A 20,256-nucleotide genomic window follows, 5' to 3' on the forward strand; every position below is an offset into this window, starting at 1 on the left:
TTCTATTGCTTCCTGAACTGTCTCCTCCTCCTCAGCCCTCACCACAATTGCTGAAATCACCTCTTTGTGATGACTCTCTCCAGCAAAGACAGCTCTACCTGAACATATTATTTGGTCCTTGGGTAACATGTAGCTTTATTTTGGACTGTCATCTGTTTTCTCACACATAGAGGTAGTTGTTTGATACTGAATTTCCAAGTTGCCCAGAGAAGTTTTTAAAAAGTGAAATTAGGTGTTTTGTTTTGTTTGTTTGTTTTTTAATTTAGACTCCCTAAGACATTTTGGTGCGTTTTTTTCGACATTTGGAGGATACCTTGTCTACTTCTATGTAGATATTTTTAGTACAGCTGGGGAACCTGTGGGTCATTGTGGCATATTTTCTCAGCTTAATCTGCTGTTACTTATGCTAATGAAGCCTGTGGTTCTGGGTTTGTACTTCACTTTGGCATGTTGCCACTTCTGCAGCAGAAGCCAAAGGTGACTTTATCCACTCCACTGGAGATGTTCTTTCAGCACATTTTGCTTTTCTAGCGATACAGCCCCAGAACTCCACAAGTGAGCCGATCGTGCCTGTTTCTATCTCCTCGTAGGAGCATGGATTTACAATCTCCAATTTATTCTATGCACTGTCTGATGAAGTTCTAGAAAGCTTGTCTAAACTTGCTAAAAGAGTAGAAATTTCTTTATATGGAGACTTTAGAATTTTCCATAGAATAAGGAAACATGAATATGAACAAACCTATACGTATGCTCAAGTATTCCCTCTTCTAATGAGGTAATTGTATTTCCCATCACTGTAGAGTCTTATCTATGAAAGACTTCAGGTGGTTTGCAAACATGAGTGAATTTTGAGCATAACAATATAGAGAAGGGTAAGATACATTATTATCTCTGTTCCAGAAATGGAAATAGCACACGGAGGTTTAGTGAGCCAGTGGTCATAGAAGAAATCAATCTGAGAGGGACAGAATTTGTCTGATTTTTTTTCTTCTCGTTTGCTTTTAGAATACTGTGCTAAAGAGGGAGAGGATTAAGATTTGGACACTCTGCTGCTTCTTGTGCCTACCTCATATGCCTTTGCTGACCCTGTGAACACAAATTAGCTATAGCCTTATTAAATTTTTCAACTTGTGTCAGTTCTTGCATTTCATTAATGTCGTAAACGTAGCTCATATTTGCTAAGATTAGGTGAAGCCTGTCATCTTCATCTTTATTCTTCTGAAGTGATGGAATGGGAGTTGCCATGTTCCTGCAAGCTGAAGCCAATCAAAACCTAGATTTTTTGAGTCTGGCTTTTGTTCCAACTTGTGCATCCTCTGAACAAAATGATATGCTTAAGCCTCAAAACAGAAACTTTAATTTAAATCTTTTCTTGGAGCTCCTCATGTCATACTCCAGCTTTTGATGAGGAGCAGTGCAAGGTTTTGATCTTGACTGGCCTTTGACAAGTTCACAGAAACCTGCAGCACGTCCCCAGACATGCTCATCTTACTTTTGTGTTTTCTCTTTCTCTCCAGTTTACCTGTCTGTCCATTTCAGATGAATTCACTAAAAAAAAGGCTGATATAATTTGTTACCCCAAGAAAAGGATTCCTGATTCGCATGTTTCTGAGCCTGGGGTTTTGCATGCTTTTTGTCTTTGGAAGCAGGGACAAAGGTGCTATTTGTCTTCTCCTACTCAAAGCAGCAGGAGAGCAGATGTTAGTAGGAATGGTGCTAACAATCTGCAGTAAGAACGGCAGTGCATCTATCAGGAAAGATTCCCAGCTCACCATGTTTTCTCCTGCTTTAGGGCACAACTACAGTGTGCAGCAAAGAGAGCTATGCCAGCTGCAAACAAGCCAAATCTGGAACTGGAAGCTGTTTAGCTATGTTGCACAGGGAAATGGTGAACTTTCCAGGCCTGCAGACTCCTGAAATGTGCTGCATCCTAAGGATTTGTCAGATGATCAGAGAAATTGAGAGGAGGGGAAATTCCAAGAAAGTTCTGTGGAAAATTCATCAAAACATTGTGTGCATATGGTTACATGCACACAGGCAAACACATATTCACAGATAATGCCATCCAGCTGTATTCACAGTACCCTCTATCCATTTTCTGGCTGGAACATTTTAAATGTGGGATCTTGTAATGATTGTAATTAGTTTTAGGCTAAAAAATTAACTGGAAAGCTATCATCACAGGTCTAGTAACAAATACAGTCTCCAATACAATAGACTTCTTAATTTCTGGTGTTGCCTTTAAGTTAGGAGTAAACAAAAACAGCTCCTTTTAAGCTCAGTTTCTCCACAAACTGGCAGCATTCACAAATGCAGGAACAGAATTGAATGTGTTTATGGCAGGCATGAAAATTATGGAATACAAGATTAACCTAGCCAGAGAAGATAAATATCTTGGTATTTGCTGCAGTGATAAACAGATTTTGGAATGCAGCCTGACAGAGTGGCAGATTAAATTTGATTTTTCTAGCTATACATAGCTCACAACAGGCCACTGTAATATTTGTTGAATCTAAATGTCTCAAAAACCTCACGTTGTCTTTGTTGCATGGGTAGTTATTATTTTATAATATTTCATGGGAAAAGTCTATAGCTATATTGCTGACAATAGGTAAAAGTTTTTGAAAGATGCTGAAAACAGGAAATCAGCTTGAGATGTAGAACATGTTTTCTGCCTTAATTCTGAATTAGATCTTCCTCAAAGGCCATTTTTCTCCAGGTCTGTCTGTACAATTGAATTTCATTGGCATTGTATAATATTGACTGCCATAGTAAAAAGAAGTGGAATTCTTCCAGGGGGCAAGACCAGATTTGTCTAAGCTGTGGTTGACTGCCACACTGCTAGACTAAAAGTATATAATTTGTGAAGAAAAATACTGTTATCTTTTCCTTAAATTGTGGATGTAAGAAAGATAATATGAGGGTGCAGAAGTCAGAACAGTTACTAAATATTTGCTTATACAGTTTCCTGTGTCACTGAAGTATTGCTGACAAATACCTGATCTCTGTTGGTTTCCAGTGATGTCCTCCATACATAGAGGGAAGTTTCACAGTGATGTTTATTCATTTTCTTAACTAAATAAAACCTCTTCAACAAGTTTCCCTTTAAGTAAACTTCAGTAATTTCAGTAAGTCATGATATCTTAGCTTCAAGTCTTCAGCATCCAGTTACCAACGTTTGCAGAGTCTCTAGTGCTGGGTTTGTGTTCTGTAATGCCTTCGTTTCTCTTTCCTTCCAAGTTAAGAGGCACACAAATCTGCAGTGAAAGTGCAAGGAGGGGAGTTCATGGCAGCATTATGTTCTTTTCCTGAGCTATTTCAGCCTCTTCTGTGTGAGTCAGAGAGTTTAGGACCAGGGAGGACCATTAGATCGTTCAGTCTGACCTCCTGTAAACAAGAGACCATTATGTTTCACATGGGTGCCCTTTTGTTGATCCCAATAACCTCTGTTTGGCTAAAATGTAGCTCTCTGAAAGACACCAAGGAAGACAACAACAGATGCTGTATGTGTTACTACTCTTGGCAGTGTGGTTGCACTGGTTAATTGCGCTTTCTGCTTCTGTAGCTGAAAGCTTGCCTCAGTCTTTCAGCTGGCACATAGCTGGCACCCTGTGCTACCTGTCACTACAAAACTTCCCATTCTGAATCGTAGCTTGACTTTGCTTGACTTCATCCATTGATTTAATTTGTCAATTGATGTGTTGGTTGAACACTGAGATTTCTCCATGTCCCCAGCCAACGTTTTTCAGTGATCACCCCATGAGTACACTTCCTAAGTGGTTGTCTTCACTTTACAAATGTGTATTTCCCTGGTTTCCATCTCTTCAAAGCAGATTATTTCTCCTCCCCTTGCATTCACTGTGTGTCAGCTGCACAGTGAGTAATGCCTTACATCTCCTCTTCAGCTGTGCATAAGTACACTACTCTGCCACTCTTGAACTGGTCCTGTGGTGGCATACCAACACTTCTAATTATAAAAATATTAAAGACCTGGTATTTGAAACATGATTTTGTAACTGGTACTTGAAAATAATTTTTCATCAGGAAACTATGACCCGTTACTGATTGAAGTGATTAGAAACAACTCCTTTCAATGGCAGCATTTTCTTTTGAGGAGAGAAGGGAATGGAAGGGTTTACAATGACAGAAAATCTGAATTATCCTATTTCTTAATTAATATTTACATTCCTAAAAAGACAAACAAATGTTATTGTTGGAAAAGTTATGCCTGAATTACTGGCCATGGATTAATAGTTCTCTTTTTCTTCCTGGACTCTTCAAGTGTCTGCCCCTCAGCCAAAGGCTTCCTCCACCATTTCAGGCATAAGCATCATTAGGCTTTTGAACTTCATTGACACACAGACAAATCTGGAAAACCTCTTATATTGGCATGTTTTGTTCGTGCCAGATATTATATCTTACTTTTTAAATTTCATACCACTATGACTGATTGTAGAAGAATGACTTTTTGAAATAATTTCAAAATTCAATAATTCAATAATTGAAATAATTTAAAAATTCATCTTCAGAATATGATCCCTTTTAAGGCCCTGTGTGTATTTGCTCACTACTGGTAGCCACTGCTCTTTCTGTGTCTTTGTTTCAGTTCACTGTTTCTCCAGCATCCCAATGGAAAGTGAAGGATGAGAGATGTCTGGATGGTGTGTTTTGTACATAGACTTGATTAATGAACCTTTAAAGATGTCTTTTTTTGCCATCCTAGTATACCTAGGCAAATTACTTACAACTTATTAATAATTATAAAATACTTTATTAATTATAAAACCCTCATATTACTGTTACTATACTATATAGCTTTGTTGACTAATACTTCTACTAATGATTGGGCACTTGCTTGAGGAAAAAGACCAGTACATTTTCACTGATTTCTGAGAGCACAAGGACTTATATGCAGTTAACAGCACTATTGTTTACTTTCCTTCTCTTAGAATTTGTTTATATGGCAGTTACGGCCCTGAATGAGTTTTGAGACCAAAATATACTTGCTGTCGTTCAAAGTTCATGTTAAATCTTGATTCAGCAAAACTCCTGAGTATTTGACAACTCAATATATGCCCTGAGCTTTGACTTGAGTGCATGTAGGTTTTTTTAGGTGGAATTTTTTTGTGCTGAGGCAGTTAGATTTGTGGAGTTTATATACCCTACCAGACAGAGACTTTCTTCTCAAAAGCTATAAGCTGTATAGCATTCAATTCAGCAATTATTTTTTTGTCATGCTCTCTATTTTCCAAATAAATGTCATGTCTCTCTTATATCCACTGTGTGATAATGCTGTATGTAATGTAGCGTGCTTTGATAGAATGGTCAAAATGTGCTCAAAAATTAGTTAAGCATTCAAGATTATTGAAAATTTTAGCAGAGCCCTTTGTACATCTCTTATAGTATGTGTGTGGGAAGTCCTTCTGTTTTAAAAATACTTGTCCAAATTATGTTTGTGGTAATGGAAGTGTCACTTCAGCAAGGTTTCACACGTGAAACTCACAACAATTAGGCCACATTAGCACAGAAGCAGCTCTTCAAGTTCCTAGAAGTTATTTAAATCTCATTAGTGCAGGTATTGTGTGATATTGAAGCTGATAGGTTATTCACTTTGGACAAGACTGATCAAGGGGTTTTTTTGCATAGCTTTTTGGAGAAAGGAGCACTGTTCATGCAGCAGGCTTTGATAAAGGTCAGAGATTTCTTTGGATACAAGCCTCTGCAGCTGAAGGCAAATATTATTTGGGGGGGAACTTGAAGAAGACCTATTAATATGCCATTGTGCCTCTCAGCTTCCTGTAGCCATTTGAGGCCCCTGTTGAGTTTCAGCACAGTTATTACCAATCACATCAGCCTCTTCCTATATTGTCTCTTGCAGGCAGATATTAGGTCCCTCTGTCAGTTCTCTGACTGAAGATTTGTTTACTCTGACCATGCTCCAGATGCACTAAAAACTGGGCATGCTAACACTGTGATAAACTAATACATTTTAACTAGGCTTAGTAGCTTGGCTTGAACAGCTTATTTATTTTTTTCTTTTTTTTTCTTTCTTCTTTTTTTTTTTTTTTTTTTTTTTTCTTTTTTTCCCTGAGAGGCTTTGTAGTTTAATAGCTCACCAACTCACCAGGGCCATACAAGTTGCATTTGGCTTGGGACATTGGCAGAGCAAGTTTGCATTGTGCCTGGAGAGCAGGCAGCAGACGTTTGTATTTGCCTTGGAAAGACTGTGACAATATGCCTTGAGTGAGAGTGAGTTTCCTTGAGCTGTGCCTGTCAGCACTAGGGAAAAAGAAGATTAACTCAATGACACGTCCATTGACTGCAAAGGCCAGTGGGGCTCACTCTTGAAAATTAGTTCTTGTATGAGATGAGAACTGAAAATTTCTCCTAATGACAAGTGGGGTAAAAGGAGGAAATGGCCCTAAGCAGAAGTGTGCTAAGAAGACAGAAGAGGAAGAAGTGAGGGTGGATGAAGAAAAGCCAAAAATATGATGAATAAGATGAAAAAAGTGAGGGGGAGGCTGCCTCAGACAGGGGTCACTTTGCCAGATACGGGCCAAGTATGCTTCTGGGAAGTTTGCATCTGGGAATTACATGAGCCATATAAAAGCCTACACTTTGGTAAAATCTGTAAATTTCAAGCACTTGTAAGGAAGAGGGAAAAGTATCTTATTTCAGATCACCCCAGAGTCCCAGCAGAGTAAAACTGTTTTGTGAATATTTCAGGTAACGGCAGTGTCTCAAAAGACTTCTACCTGCAAAATAGCCACCAAATAGAGACTTTCTCTTTAATAATTCATCTTCCTTTAACTCCAGCTGCTTCAGGGGCCAGATATGGAATGATTGCATTATAAATATCAGGTTTCCAGGGTACACCAATGGAAAGCTAAAATGTCAGTTTGCCTAGTGCAAACATTTGACATATGTTGAGCTGAATCGGGAGTAATGAGGTTAGAGACTGTCTATTTGCTCCTGGTCATCTCTTTAGAATTTTTTTTCTGGGTACACGTTTGACAGGGAGTAGATGGCTAGCACTATTTCATCTCCTCTGTTCAGAAAACATTTGCTGACTTAATGTCTGGGGACTGAACCACTAATGCTCTGTGTGAACTTTTCTTGTGGCTGGACTGTCAGAGTGATTCTACTGTGGCTTTAACAAACAAATATGATGCAAATTACACCTTATAAAAGCTGTAATGGTTAATTAATCTGTAACTCTTACTTCAGTCAGTCAAACCTGAATGCTACTTAAATAGATATACTGGTGTATATCTAAAAGTGAAGCAAGACTGAAACATGCAAGACTGAAACATCCAAGGCTTCTTTCCCTTCCTAGATGCTTTACGTTAGTACGTCCGGGTGAGATGAGCAGCTGAATAAATTCAAGAACATTTCCTTTTTAAGAGACAGGGAGCTTACTTAATGATTACCAACCTGCCCCTTTCATTCCTGTTTCTAATGCGCCATCACTTCTATCCTTCTCACATCAAAGAAGAGATGAAAATGGCACCCTACAGAGATCATGAACACTGCTCTAAAAGCAGTAGCAATGAGAGGTTGATTTTTAGTTAAATATGAAGCCAGCAAGCAATGACTGCCTGATTTCTGCTCTCCCCCATGATTTCCTCTCTCTGGGGATGCAGGCAGCTGTGGCTGTGCTGCAGCCCCATGTTTACCTGGCATGTTGGGCTGCCACACCCGCACAGTGGCTGGATACTGGGAGAGAATGTGGGGCTGAAATACCTCATTTTAACTGATTGGCATTTCAGTGTCTGAGCAATGCTGGTGCCTACGAGGGAGGACACATGCAAACACCTTGTCTTTTGTGGTTCTCTCTGGTCATGGCTTCCTCAGACTGGTGGCCAGGCTTTATGGAGGCATCACATGCTGCTGGACTGGAGGAAAGAAGCATCATCCTCCAACACGGCTCAGACCACCCTAAGCCAGGGAGAGAGGAGGTGTTGTGCTGCCATCGCAGAATGGAAAAAGCAGAAGTGTGCTAAAGAAAACAACTGAGGGTGAGACCAGTCCTGCCTGGCTTCAGGCACCTCCACTGGGACACTAATCAGGAGCAAGAGATGAAGCCAGGAACACTTTTGGGAGCTCCCTTCCTCCCTCCCCTGGGAAGCAGCTGCCTGCCATTAAACTCCTCCAGACAGGGTATGTCCAGCCCTTAGGCCATGTCAAGCCAAATTGCTTTCCCATAGAAGTTTCCAAACTCCAGAAAGATAATCTACTGTATTACTTTATGACTCTCAAACTCTCGGCATTGCAAAAAAGAGGGGGAGAGGTAGAGCATACGGTGGGGCTGTAAGAATGGCTTCCTGGGAAAATTGATCTGCATCTTTGCACATGTACTGCAGCTTCACAGGAAAAACATTTCAGTAGGTAATTAAAAATTAAGCACTTAAAAGGGATATTGTTTAGTGCTTCTCTTTTCAAAGAACTAATTAGAAGCTCATGAGCAGAGAGATACGTATTTAGCTATAGGTTGAAAGTTATTACAGACATGATGAGTACCCCCAAAGAAACCCAGAATGAAAACAAACATTGAATCTAGTAACAGCTGTTTTTTTTCCAGGCACAAACTTTCAATAGGTGCTTGAGAGAAGAGTAAAAAAAACCAACACCAAAACAACAAATAACAACTATTTCATGCGACATCTACATTCTACCAGCTAAAGACTGGTAGTTCTTGGTTTTAATTAATATAGATGCCTCTTCTCTGCAACAGAGAATAAACTATAATTTCTGTGCAAGTTTGCGTTAGCTTTATTTGACATGTGATTGTTGCCTTCAAAAAACAATAGCAAGTTAGTAGAAAGTGGGTTTGTTTTTTTCAAATAAGAAATTATTTAATTCTCTGTGTCTTGTATGTTTAAGGAAATTGAGATTTTAAGTAAAAATAAAATCTCAGAAGAAATGTTGTTCAATAGACTTTTAGCATGTTTTGTTAGCATTATATTTTCTTGGCTTTATTTTTTTTTTCTCTCCAGCAGTGCTATTAATTTTCAATCCCTTCTGCTCTATGTGGGCTGCTGTCCAGTGACCTAAAAACTGACGTGTTACACATTTTTAACCATTAATATTTATGCATATGGAGAGACACAAGGGTGTTGTTATTTAAGGATTTGTAGTGTCATGCTTTCTTTTTTCTTTTATATATATATATAATTCATATACACAAGCATGTAGCTTGTCTTCTAAAAAAACTCAGACATAGTGTTTGTATTTAGGAAAACTAGAGTCTGGTGAGAGCAGGATCTGATGAGAACTGAAGTTAGAAAAAATTTGACTTTATCCATATCTTTCTAAGTGGGGTTGTCCTCCACTGGCAGTGAGATGGGGTATCCGCTTCCCCTGAATATTTGTAGTTGCTTGCATAGAAGAGGACCTGTGGCTTAAACAGGAGTTCATCTGACTGATCCAGTGTCCTGTGACCATGGTCAGAGTAAATATTTTAAGATACCCATGATGCTGAGTACTTTGACCAGTTTTGGCATGGTTTGTGGCTGAAGTATACAAGCTCATTGGGAGCAGTTAGGGACTTAGGCCCTGATATATGAAACAACCAAGTCAGTCCTGTTTCTTATTTCAAAACACCCCTTATGTCACCCAGCCCCCCAAATCAACCATGTAGTCAGTGGCTGTTAGTGATCATGTGTAAAGGATGCTGCATCTGAGCCCGTGTCACTGGTGCTTATTGGAGGGCTGTGTGCAGAGCACTGAGCTTGCCCAGTAGGAATTATTTTAAAATTATGGTTACGATGGGGCCAAAATACATAGCAGACTATACAGCTTCACTTTAATTGTGTAAGAATTGTTAATGTAATTAGAAAAAATTAGAATAGTTATAAAATCATAAATTATATAGATTCTGCAAGTATTACTAATCAGCAGGCTCCAGAATATTTTTTGTAAAAGGACAGATAAATATTAAAAGGCTCATTTTACTATTATACTCAATTAGAGGAGGCCTCAGTGATGAAGAACTGTTGCTTACTTGTGTTTAAACTGTATTCTCCCTTAATTAGCTTAAGTGTGCCGAAGGTAAACATTCTACATCCCTAATACATGCTTTCATTAATTTGTGATTATTTGCTTATTAATATTTTGTTGCTTTTTCTATCTGCATGCTTAAATATTAGTCAAGAAATTTTTTCCCCAATTTTTATTTTGTTGTCACATGAGCATCATTTCCTTGTGTCAAAGATGTTTAGAGACAAACTTTTTTGCACTAATAAGCACGAATGCAAACATGCATCTCGATTAAATGTTCTTTTATCTGAAATACAACTGTTTGATTAGTTCCATTTAGAAGACACTGAAGGCTCCAATGCTGTACAAATACCTTTCTGTTCTTTAAAGAACACTTCTATGTCCTCCAGCAACACAGAATCAGAGCCTTATTGTCTAGGCTGCAATGGGTGTATCTGTGCACAAGTTGATTTTAATTTGTCAGATGACACCAAGGCCTCCCCCCTTCACAAGGGCCTGTGACAGAATGTTTATCACGAAAGATGCAACACACAAAACCAGTAGCATTGGTGGCACTTGTGTGGCCACACTGCTCGCAACAAAGTTGGACATGGTCTGCAGTGAAGGGACCGTGCTGCGTTACAGTAACATAGCAGAAGCACCCAAGGTAGGAGTATGGTTGCTGTTTCATCTTGGTGTGGACTTTGTTTCGAAGGTCAATACACCTAGATGTTGTTATCACCGGTAGCCCAAATGCACACAGAAGGCAAAGCCTTGCACTGATGTGTCTGACTCAATATTGAGAGCACTTAATGAACTTTCCTACATCAGGGCAAGGGATGGATGGGCCATTAGGTGTGATGATTAAGTAATTCTGTAACCTTGTTTACCCTTTTAAACAGTATAAGGGAAAAGGTTGCTTTAAGAAGTAAATAGAAATTGATCTGGTGCACAAAATAGAGAATTTGAAAGTAGTGAAAAAAAATTATGTCCCCCTAGCACCCTTTCTGCATTGAGAAAATGACATCACCAGAGCATCCAGAGAGAGTGACTGGAAGAAGCAACACAATTAATTCACAGGTACTGGTACTTACAGAAGTTAGTCACAGAGATTTGTGCTACTTTTTCTCTTCCTCTATAAAAATACCTGACAGTGCTAGCATCTGAGAGGTTTGTGTTTTGAGTCCTTTCGTACTACAGAAGGCATTGAATAAATTAATAAATTGGCTAGAATTGTTTAATTCTATAATCAATAAATAATGACAGGAAAAGGCTACATGTGAGTTAATGAACCCAGTATTTATATAAGCCTGCAGGGCAACATGAAGGAAACACATAGGAATAACAAACAGTTTAATACCCAGGAAGTGCAAAATAGACTGACTCCATAGAAACCTTCAGATGATTAGGGATAAATATAACTTTAATTCCTTATTTGGCTGATTTTGCAATGCTTTATGAGATTAACTTGTTACTGTTTGTTTGGGTGATTAACCTGTTACATATTTTGATTAACCTTTTAGTTATTGTGTCTGTAAATAATTTTTCACTGTGTGCTTGTCCTAGGCTTGCAGACAGAAAAAGCCAAACAGTTTCTTGGTGCATATCCCGTGACTTTGCTCTCCTTGTAATTCTTCCTCTGGTTCTGAAGTTGCTCTAAATTTTGGCTCTATTTCCATCCCGATCTTTTGTGCCTTTCTCATTCTCCCCTGTGACTCAAGCAGCTCTTAGCTCAGATGTGCAGATTATCTGATATATTTTATTCTTCTTTGGATTAATTTTTTTTTACCAGTGCTTTCAGGTTACATTGAGTGAAATTAAACATTACGTTTCAATCTACTATTTAAACTATTTTGATAATATTTTAGATATTAAAGACATTAATTTAAACAGTACTTAATAGTAGACTCTTCCAATGAGATTTGACTTTTTATTGCAAAAGCAAGGGTTTCATGTTGCTTATGTTTCTTTTCCTCTGGATATTTCTTTAGAAATTAGACAGTGTTGTATGGTTTCTCCTTTCATGTAACAGCTACATCCAGCATACTTAGCAAGATATTATGTACCGTCTACAGAATTTTGTTATGCAAGGAAGTTCTGCTGTAAACCTGGCATTTCCATTAGAGCAAAGCAGCATGTTTTAGACACAAGATGCCTATTTACAATTTTTTTTTTTTTTTTTTTTTCCCCCAGCAGAGTAAACACTTTCTCATTGATCTGGACATACAACTGACAGATGGATGTAAGGAAGGGCTGTAAAGCAGCAGGCTCCAACTGCATTAGATTGATGTATCAGGCAGCTTCCAGCTGGGCGTGATAGGAAGATTACAGGGTTCCAGCTGTATCTATGTTAAACTCTTAAGTGAGCCCTGTAAAATCTATCTGAAAGATTCCACACTGAATCTTCCAGAACTTCTTATTGCAGCAGATGCAGGAGGTACAGAGAGGGGAACCTTGATTTTTAAATACATTAAAATTCAGCACACCATCAGTAATTTTCCTTAATAATAGTAACAACAGATGACAGTAACAACAAAATTACCCAAGGAAGCATGTGGTGATGCAGAGGGTGACTGGGCAGAGTGGCACAGCCCTGCCAGGAGCAGGCAGGGAGGGCAGGGTGCCCTGTCCTGGGCTCTAGCTGGAGGTGTGCTGGATTCAGAGGGCAGGAGGCCTTGATGGGTGTCTTAGGTGGAGGGGGGCAGTCAACCCTATTTTTCATTGTTTGTTCTGTGGTGTGACGAAACTTCTTGCTAGTGTCCCCATCACACTCTTGCCTCACTGCAAGTCTTCCCCCATGATGTGGGTAGGGAGCACTGGTGGGGTTTTGTTTGCTACCTGCAGCCTCTGTCCAGAAGTGATCCCAGTCACAGCTTTTACTATAAAAAAACAGCTGGCTAAATAGAAAGTTGTGGCAACAACAAAACAAATTTTTCTGCAAATAATCTGGCCTTTTACATATTTTTTTATAAAATACTATTTTCAGTGGCTACTTTTAGTTTAAATTGTACCCTCTGCTTGTGTAATACATGCAAAAATTACACTGACTACACAAGTATAAAAATTGACTTAATTTTCTTTCAGTGTTTCTAGACAAGTTTTAAAAATCACTTATACAGCACAGTTTAATGTTTGTAGAGACAAAACTTTGTAATTGGATACCATTTGGTGAAGATTGATCAAAGAGAAAATGATAAAAATATCATCTAGTTCATAAGTGTTAGAATGGCTTAAAGATTTGGCTTTTCTTCCTGGACAACCTTGTATTTCATCCTGACATTATGACCTAGCCTCACTAATGACTTTGGCACAGTCTCATATAATTAATTTTATATGAAATCAACTGGTCCGGGGCTCAGAATGAACCCACATGTCCACATTGTTTGTACAAAAATAGCAGTCTTAGGATAATACAGTTTTTTCTCTTTTTTCTTTTTGTTTTCTCAGATATGTCTCTTCTTTTGCACTTATTGCTTGAGACTTTGCTGTTTACTGATGACTAATACATACGGATTTCTGGTTTACTTAGGGTAAGAAAGACAAGGCAGCCTAATATGTACAGCAGAAACATTTGGGTAGTATAGTTAATCTGTTTGGAAATGATTTATTTTTATGTTAAACAACATTTTTTGGTATATTAGTACTCCAATATGTTAATGTCAAGAATTCTGTAAAATCCAGTAAATGGTTAAAAGATCTAGGAGAGCAGATTTCAGCTTGGCAGGATCCCGTGGGAGGCTTCCCTGGAGGGCAGAGGGGCTTGGAGCACAAATACTTTCCTTTCCAGGCTGCAGGAAATCAAGCACAGGAGGTCAGCACGTGCAAAACTCACACACAAAACCAAGCACGCAGAAGGAGGTAGCGGGAACGGGCTACCCAGGGGGGACAAAGAAGCCTTGTCCAAGCATGCATGGATGGTGAAGGGGTGCAGGAAAGCCATAACTTACCTGAAGCTAAAACGTGGAAGAATGTGAAAGCCAAAAGTATAAACTTCGGTATATACCTTTCAGAAAAAGGAAGGCTAAGAAAAGCATGGGCCTACAGCTCAAAGAACTAGGAGACATAGTGACTGGATTACTTAGGGAGGCAGCATTGGTTACCTCAGCTTTTTCTCTGTCTTCCTGATTTTTCTTGGTAAATTCTGCTCTCACCTCTTTGCCACTTCTTAGCCAAGTGTTAGAGTTTAGGGGAGTGAAGAGTTCCCCATAACAGAGGAAAATAAAATCTGATAGATTTTAAGACAACTGGACATACCCAAGTCCACTGGATTAGGAAGTCTGTGCCAAAGAGTTGGGGGGCTGACAGAAGTCACTGTGAGGCTGCTTTATTTCCTCTTTGGAGAGGTTCAGAATGACAGGAAAGAGGTAAATGTTGCTCCCAGACTCAAGAAGGACAAGGAAGAGGAGCCAAGGAAGGTTATGGAGCAAATCCTTCTGGAAACCATGTGCAAACACATGAAGGTCAAGAAAGTGATTTGGAATGGTCAGCATGGAGTTACCATGGGCAAGACGTGCCTCACCTTCCTGGATTGCTTTCTTTGATGAATTGGCTGACTGTGTGGGTAGAGGGAGAGAGCAGTTGAGGTTCTCTATCCCTAACTTCAGCAAGACCTCTGACTCTGTCTTCCGTAATATCCTTAAAGACAGACTGATTAAATACGAGCTGGATTAGTGCATTAAAAGGTGGATGGGAAATTGCTAAGGGGACATCTCATTGCTGTCTATGTCTCTGTAATGGGAAGGTGTAGAGCAGATGGAAAGAGACTCTTAAAGGTATACAGCAAAAGGAAGAGATGCAATAGACATGAGCTGCAATGGAGGAGATTCACATTAGCAGTAAAGAAGATGTTTTTAACTGTACAGGTGATAAAACAATGGAGCAGAGACCCAGAGGGCATATGGGATCCCCTTCTTTGGTTGTGAAATTAACATAACAGAGTGGAATACCATTTTAAGAACTAGTCCTACAGAACTGGCAAAGATGCTACTTGAGCTATAAGGCACTAGACCAACCCTCTTTCGTAGAAGGAGCCATGTGTGCAGGTATTGCATCACATGCATATAAATTTGCCTGAGACTGTGGAGGAACTTCTAATACAGCCCGTTGTGGAAGAATTTCTAATACAGCAGGGGCATGATTTTGTGAGCCTGGAAGAATTTAACAAGCTTTGCTGTAGCAGCAGAGTATGAGACTAGCCATTGTTCCTCTTCAAAGCCAGGCTTGTCTTTGGCCTTGGGAACCCAAGGAAATGTATCTTGTTTGGGCATCCAAGGATGAGAAGACTGCAGAAATGTAACTACCTGGTGCTTATAAGGCATAAAGGCATAACATAATGAATAACCAATAGTAAAGTAAAATCTGCCACGTGAACAGTGATATTTAGCCAATCACATAAGGTATCTGCCCGTATGCACAGCTGCGTGGACAGTAGCTGAAAAGTATATAAGAGGTAACTGAACTAATAATAAAGTGGAACGATACATAAAATCATATTGGTTGTCATGTCGTTACTCGGCCCTGCTCCTGATTGGATTTATCACAACATGAGACAGCAGTGTCATTCCCCCTGTGTAAATACATGCAGTTTCTCACTTGGTAAGTAGAGGGCTGGGTTTGTGAAGGTGAAGGAAAAAATGAGAAGGGGAGAAGGAAGGCTTAGGGCTGCAGCAGTATCACCACCTTTCTTTCCAATGGCATTCACAGCAGAGTTACCAAAATTCAGAACAATGGCAGTTTACTGAATCTTCTTCTAAACATTTTTCATGAGATTGAGACCTTAGGCTTTATTTGTATGAAGTATGAGCTAATTAAGTGTTCTTTGAATAAATATCTGATATGACTGTTGCATCAGATTACTGTAATTGCAAAGAAAGAAGAAAAGACTTTTAAATGCAGTAAAAATGAATCAGCTTTCAAAATGTGCACCTGATTTTCTTATTCCTGGAATACTGCTTCAAGCCTTCCTGGAATATAGGAACCAATATTTATAAGTTTATACGTAAATTGAAGGAATATTTTGCCAAGCAACTATTTTGAGAATTCAGTTCATCTAAATGAAAAAACAGCAAAAAAAAAAAACCAAACCCAAACCAAAAAACCCAAACAAACAAACAACACAAAACACTAAACAGCAATTTTTGTGAAGTACATAAAATTGATTTTCAGACGTATCTAGGGGAAAACTAGGAATTTGGATGTCTGAAACAATTAGTGAGTCTCAAAAGTGCAATAGAGGGTTACTTACTTTTGTGTAAATGTGAAAAATTTACTGAGTGATAAAGGACTCATAACCTGGTTTTGCTGCATTTTGTAAATAAAGTTAAAATCTGCCTGGAACTGAGCAGTCTTTAAAAGTGAACCCAGAAATGTAAAAGCTTTTGACTCTTTTGCTGTGTTAGTTTTTATCTCAGCCTTCAATCAAGTACTATATAAATGTTTTGAGAAAGACGTTACACTGTCTGGGGACCAAGCAATAAAAAGGCTAACTAAAATCAAAATGTTTAAAATAAAAGTTGCTTTAGTGCAGATGCTTTAAAAGTGGTATTTAAAATGAATGGGTTAACAATAAATATTTGAAAAGTACAGTTTGCAACAAAAACCCAGCAGTAGCCATACTGAGTTGTCCAAGAAGAAATTTAATTACAGAGACTTATTTGTGCATGACTGTTGGATATTCTTTTTGTGGTATGTTAAGTTTATATGCAGTGGGTACTGTATTTGTTTTGCTGTAATTTCTGACTAATTTCTAAACATTGGCAAGTTTGTTTCAGTGGAGCAGTAAGAAAGAAATATTAAAATTTAATTGAGTTATCATGGGAGACTTAATTTAGCTCATGTTCCTCCCTGAAGCACTACTCCTGGCTTATTTATCCTATACTGAATAGTATATTGCCTTTTCCTGTTAGTAATCACTGCAGTGCTGAAAACCTACACCCTAAGAACAGGCCTCAGGAACGTCCCTTTTAGGTTAAGTGGAATTTTTCACATATGGGGAAGCACTCAAACTTGAAACCCACGTGTCTTCAAGGGAAATAATTCCCTGTCATTGCTAGTAACTATTTAAGGTCTTTTAATTATGCTGAGATAAATTGAGTGAAAGTAAGTAATCTGCTTTCTATCATAAAATCTGGCTGGTCTAGTAAGCATTGAGTTAATGAGTTTATTAAGTTGGTGATATTGGTTTCTACTTGAATTTATGGTCCTAAAATGTTCAGATTATGAAGACATGCCCTCAGTCTGTCGTTCAGTAATTCTGTACCACCTCTGGCAGAATTTCAGACAAATTTATAGAGTGTTTTTAGACCTATATGAGAGTAAGCCTTATTTTAAGCTGCCTTATTAGTTCCTGTTAGTTCTTAGCAAACTATTTCAGATTTGATAAAGATCTGTATTACATCCATTCTGAATCGGGGCCAAATCCTTGTTTGTAGAACTGAAATTGAGTTCAAATCTTGAGGTCATGAAACATTTTTCATTTCTGGCAGACCTAGAATTCCAAGTGGCCAAGTACCACATAAGACTATGCCTGTAGTATTTTTAACCATGAAAGTACTAAGGATTTGTAAATGAAAGCTGGTGGTGAGGAGGTTCTTTGTTGTTGTTTGGTTTGGTTTGTTTTCTATTTGGAGTACATGTATGGGTTTAAAACTATTTCTGTGCAGAAGAGATTCTACGAAGCAGGGTAGTTATGGGCCATCAGGACAAGTATTTGTAGTGTATGTTTTCCTCTACAAGTGGTATCTGAGAAATTCTTGTAAGCGTTCAATTGAAGGACTGTTATGATTGCCTGTAACAAGCATGCTTAAAATAACAGATAATTTCCATAATTTTTGAGCTGAAATACAATTTAAGAGATTAACATTTGAGTTTGTGAGTGATTATTTGGCAGTTATGTATAGCATGCCTGCTGTATGTGTTTTCAGCATAACAAATGAGGTCAGTTCAGACCTCAGGTGATGGACATGGTTCTGTCTTTGGTATTTTGAATGTGCCTCTTGCTGGTCTGGGCTCCACAGCCACCTCTTCCCTGGGCTGAGTATTTTACAGACTCTTCTCATAATAAAATTGTTCACTGTCTAAAAACTCATGAAGAGGACAAGGCATTTTGTCTCTGTAAAATGAACTAACCAGAAGGCACAATGAGATCAGCACACTCTCCTCCTTCACTGTGGCTCTCCCTGGCTAGGGAGTGGACCGGTACTCTGGGCCTTATAGCTGTTGTGCTGGTACAGGTGAGCAGAAGAACAGTATTACACTGGTGAAGCAGGGCAGTGTAGGGGGAAGTGGTGTCCAGGTTTCACCTTGCTATTCACACCCATACATCAGGGCACTACCATGCACTACAAGGTTTTGCAAAAGGAAAAACGTCATGAGCAGCCTTCATGTTTTCAGTGGTAATTTTCTGCAATTTCCAAATTTCAGGAAGACTTGTGTTTTTATTCTTTCTTGCCTTTTAGAGATTCAGAATGTACTTTAAAACTGAATTGTCAACAGCCACTCTGCAGAATGTGGTGCAGGGCTGAATGAAGACTTGTAGTCTCTAGTGTCTTATACAGCCTTTGCCTTAACAGAGCAGCGGCTGTATCGTTTTCCAATTAGGGTGGCCCTGTCTCTTCTGACATCTCAGAAGGGGAAACCAGATTGATTCGTTGGTAATAGTTTGATTTCTGAGCCTGTAAATCTAGCAAGTCTGAGGAAACTGCTTTATTAAAAACTAATGGTGTATCACGTCCATCCTTTGGAGTGAACGGTTATTTTATGTTCAAGCTTTTCAACAGTTAAAGGAACTTGGTTTCTTTCAGTTTTCCTGGGGTGATGACCAAGAGACTCTTGGTTGTCAGGCTGAAATAATAACTTCATTTACCATTTTCTTTTCAGTAATAAACTGATTTGGGGAGGAGAGACTACAACATGCAGATTATTCCACAACAAGTGTATGGATTTGGAAATCCTATACTTTAGTGATTGGACTATGAAGAAAAAGCTCTCTGGCATCTTTTATATTTAAGACTCTGCTTCTATTTATAAATGCTGTTAGGATGGCACAGCCTAAGCAGAAAGACAAATTCAGATCACACTTTTTATGTAATAGTGCTCATTTCTCTAAGGATCTGAAATGTCCCATTCATCAGTTCTGTTATCTCTCAGCTTGATGAGCACTTAAAGCTGAAACATGTAGCTATCTTAATCTACTCTGAGATACAGTGCTTTTTGGATACGTAAATCAGAACCCGCACTAAGGCAACTGCATAATTTCTTACCCTGGCATAAGGCAGGCCTGCCAAGGTTGAACTTCTTTTCTCTCTCTTGTTAAGCTAAATAATTTTTGAGTCCCACATATTACTGGTTTTTTATTGTTGTTTTTTTTTTCCCCTCACCAAGCAGTCTGAATAGAAAAATGAAAACCCATCCTAGAAGATTTTACCTGCTGAATTGGACATTATAATAAATTTTGTATGCTTAACAGGTGTTGCAAATGGATGAGAGAAGGATATTAATGGTAAGATAGTTGTGGAAATGAACAAATCACAAGTGCAATCAATCTCACTTGTATCTTCAGGGAGGAGCGTATTGCAGGGTTTAGCAGCAACATGACAGCTTGACAACTCAAGGTTATTTCACATTGAGAAGTGAAGCCATACGCCGCATATGGTTGCAAGATTGTATCACAAAGGGCTTGCCCTGGGGGTGGGGGATGTGGTAGATGGAAAGGGCTGGGTGCTGGGAGGGTCACACCCAGGGAGCCCACAGCCTGATTGGGCAGCCTCCTGGGATGCTTCTCCTGAGATCCTGCCTGAGCCTCCACTGTGTCTGTTTTTGCCCCCAGTCCTTTGCCCTCCTGCTGTGCAACATAGTTGCTATATTCAACATACTTCACTTTGACCTTCAGGACAGGAAGGGTAAAACATGGGAATACTTGGGAAGAAAGGTGGAAACACGCTTTTTGCTAACTAGAGGTAATAATCTCCTCTAGTTAATGTGTCTTTGATAAAAGTAGTTACAGTTTGCACTACAGTTATCATTTTATTTGTGGTGGTTAAGCCTGTGTAAAGATGGTACTTGTTTTCATCAAAGATAGTGAGACCCAACAGCTGTAGCAGGAAGATTAAATAACAACAAAAAACAAGCAAACAACGGTCTTGTCTTAAAGTACATTTTTGCATATGAAACACCAATTTTGTTGGGAAGAAAAAAAGCCTCCAGTTCTTTACTATTACTTGAAAATATTTGTTTGTGCTTTTTTTGTTTGTGTCATGGGGTTTAAGCACTTGTTAAAGC

This window comes from Chaetura pelagica, unplaced genomic scaffold (assembly GCF_000747805.2).
Source record: "Chaetura pelagica isolate M959 unplaced genomic scaffold, ChaPel_1.0 scaffold308, whole genome shotgun sequence".
Lineage (NCBI taxonomy): Eukaryota > Metazoa > Chordata > Aves > Apodiformes > Apodidae > Chaetura > Chaetura pelagica.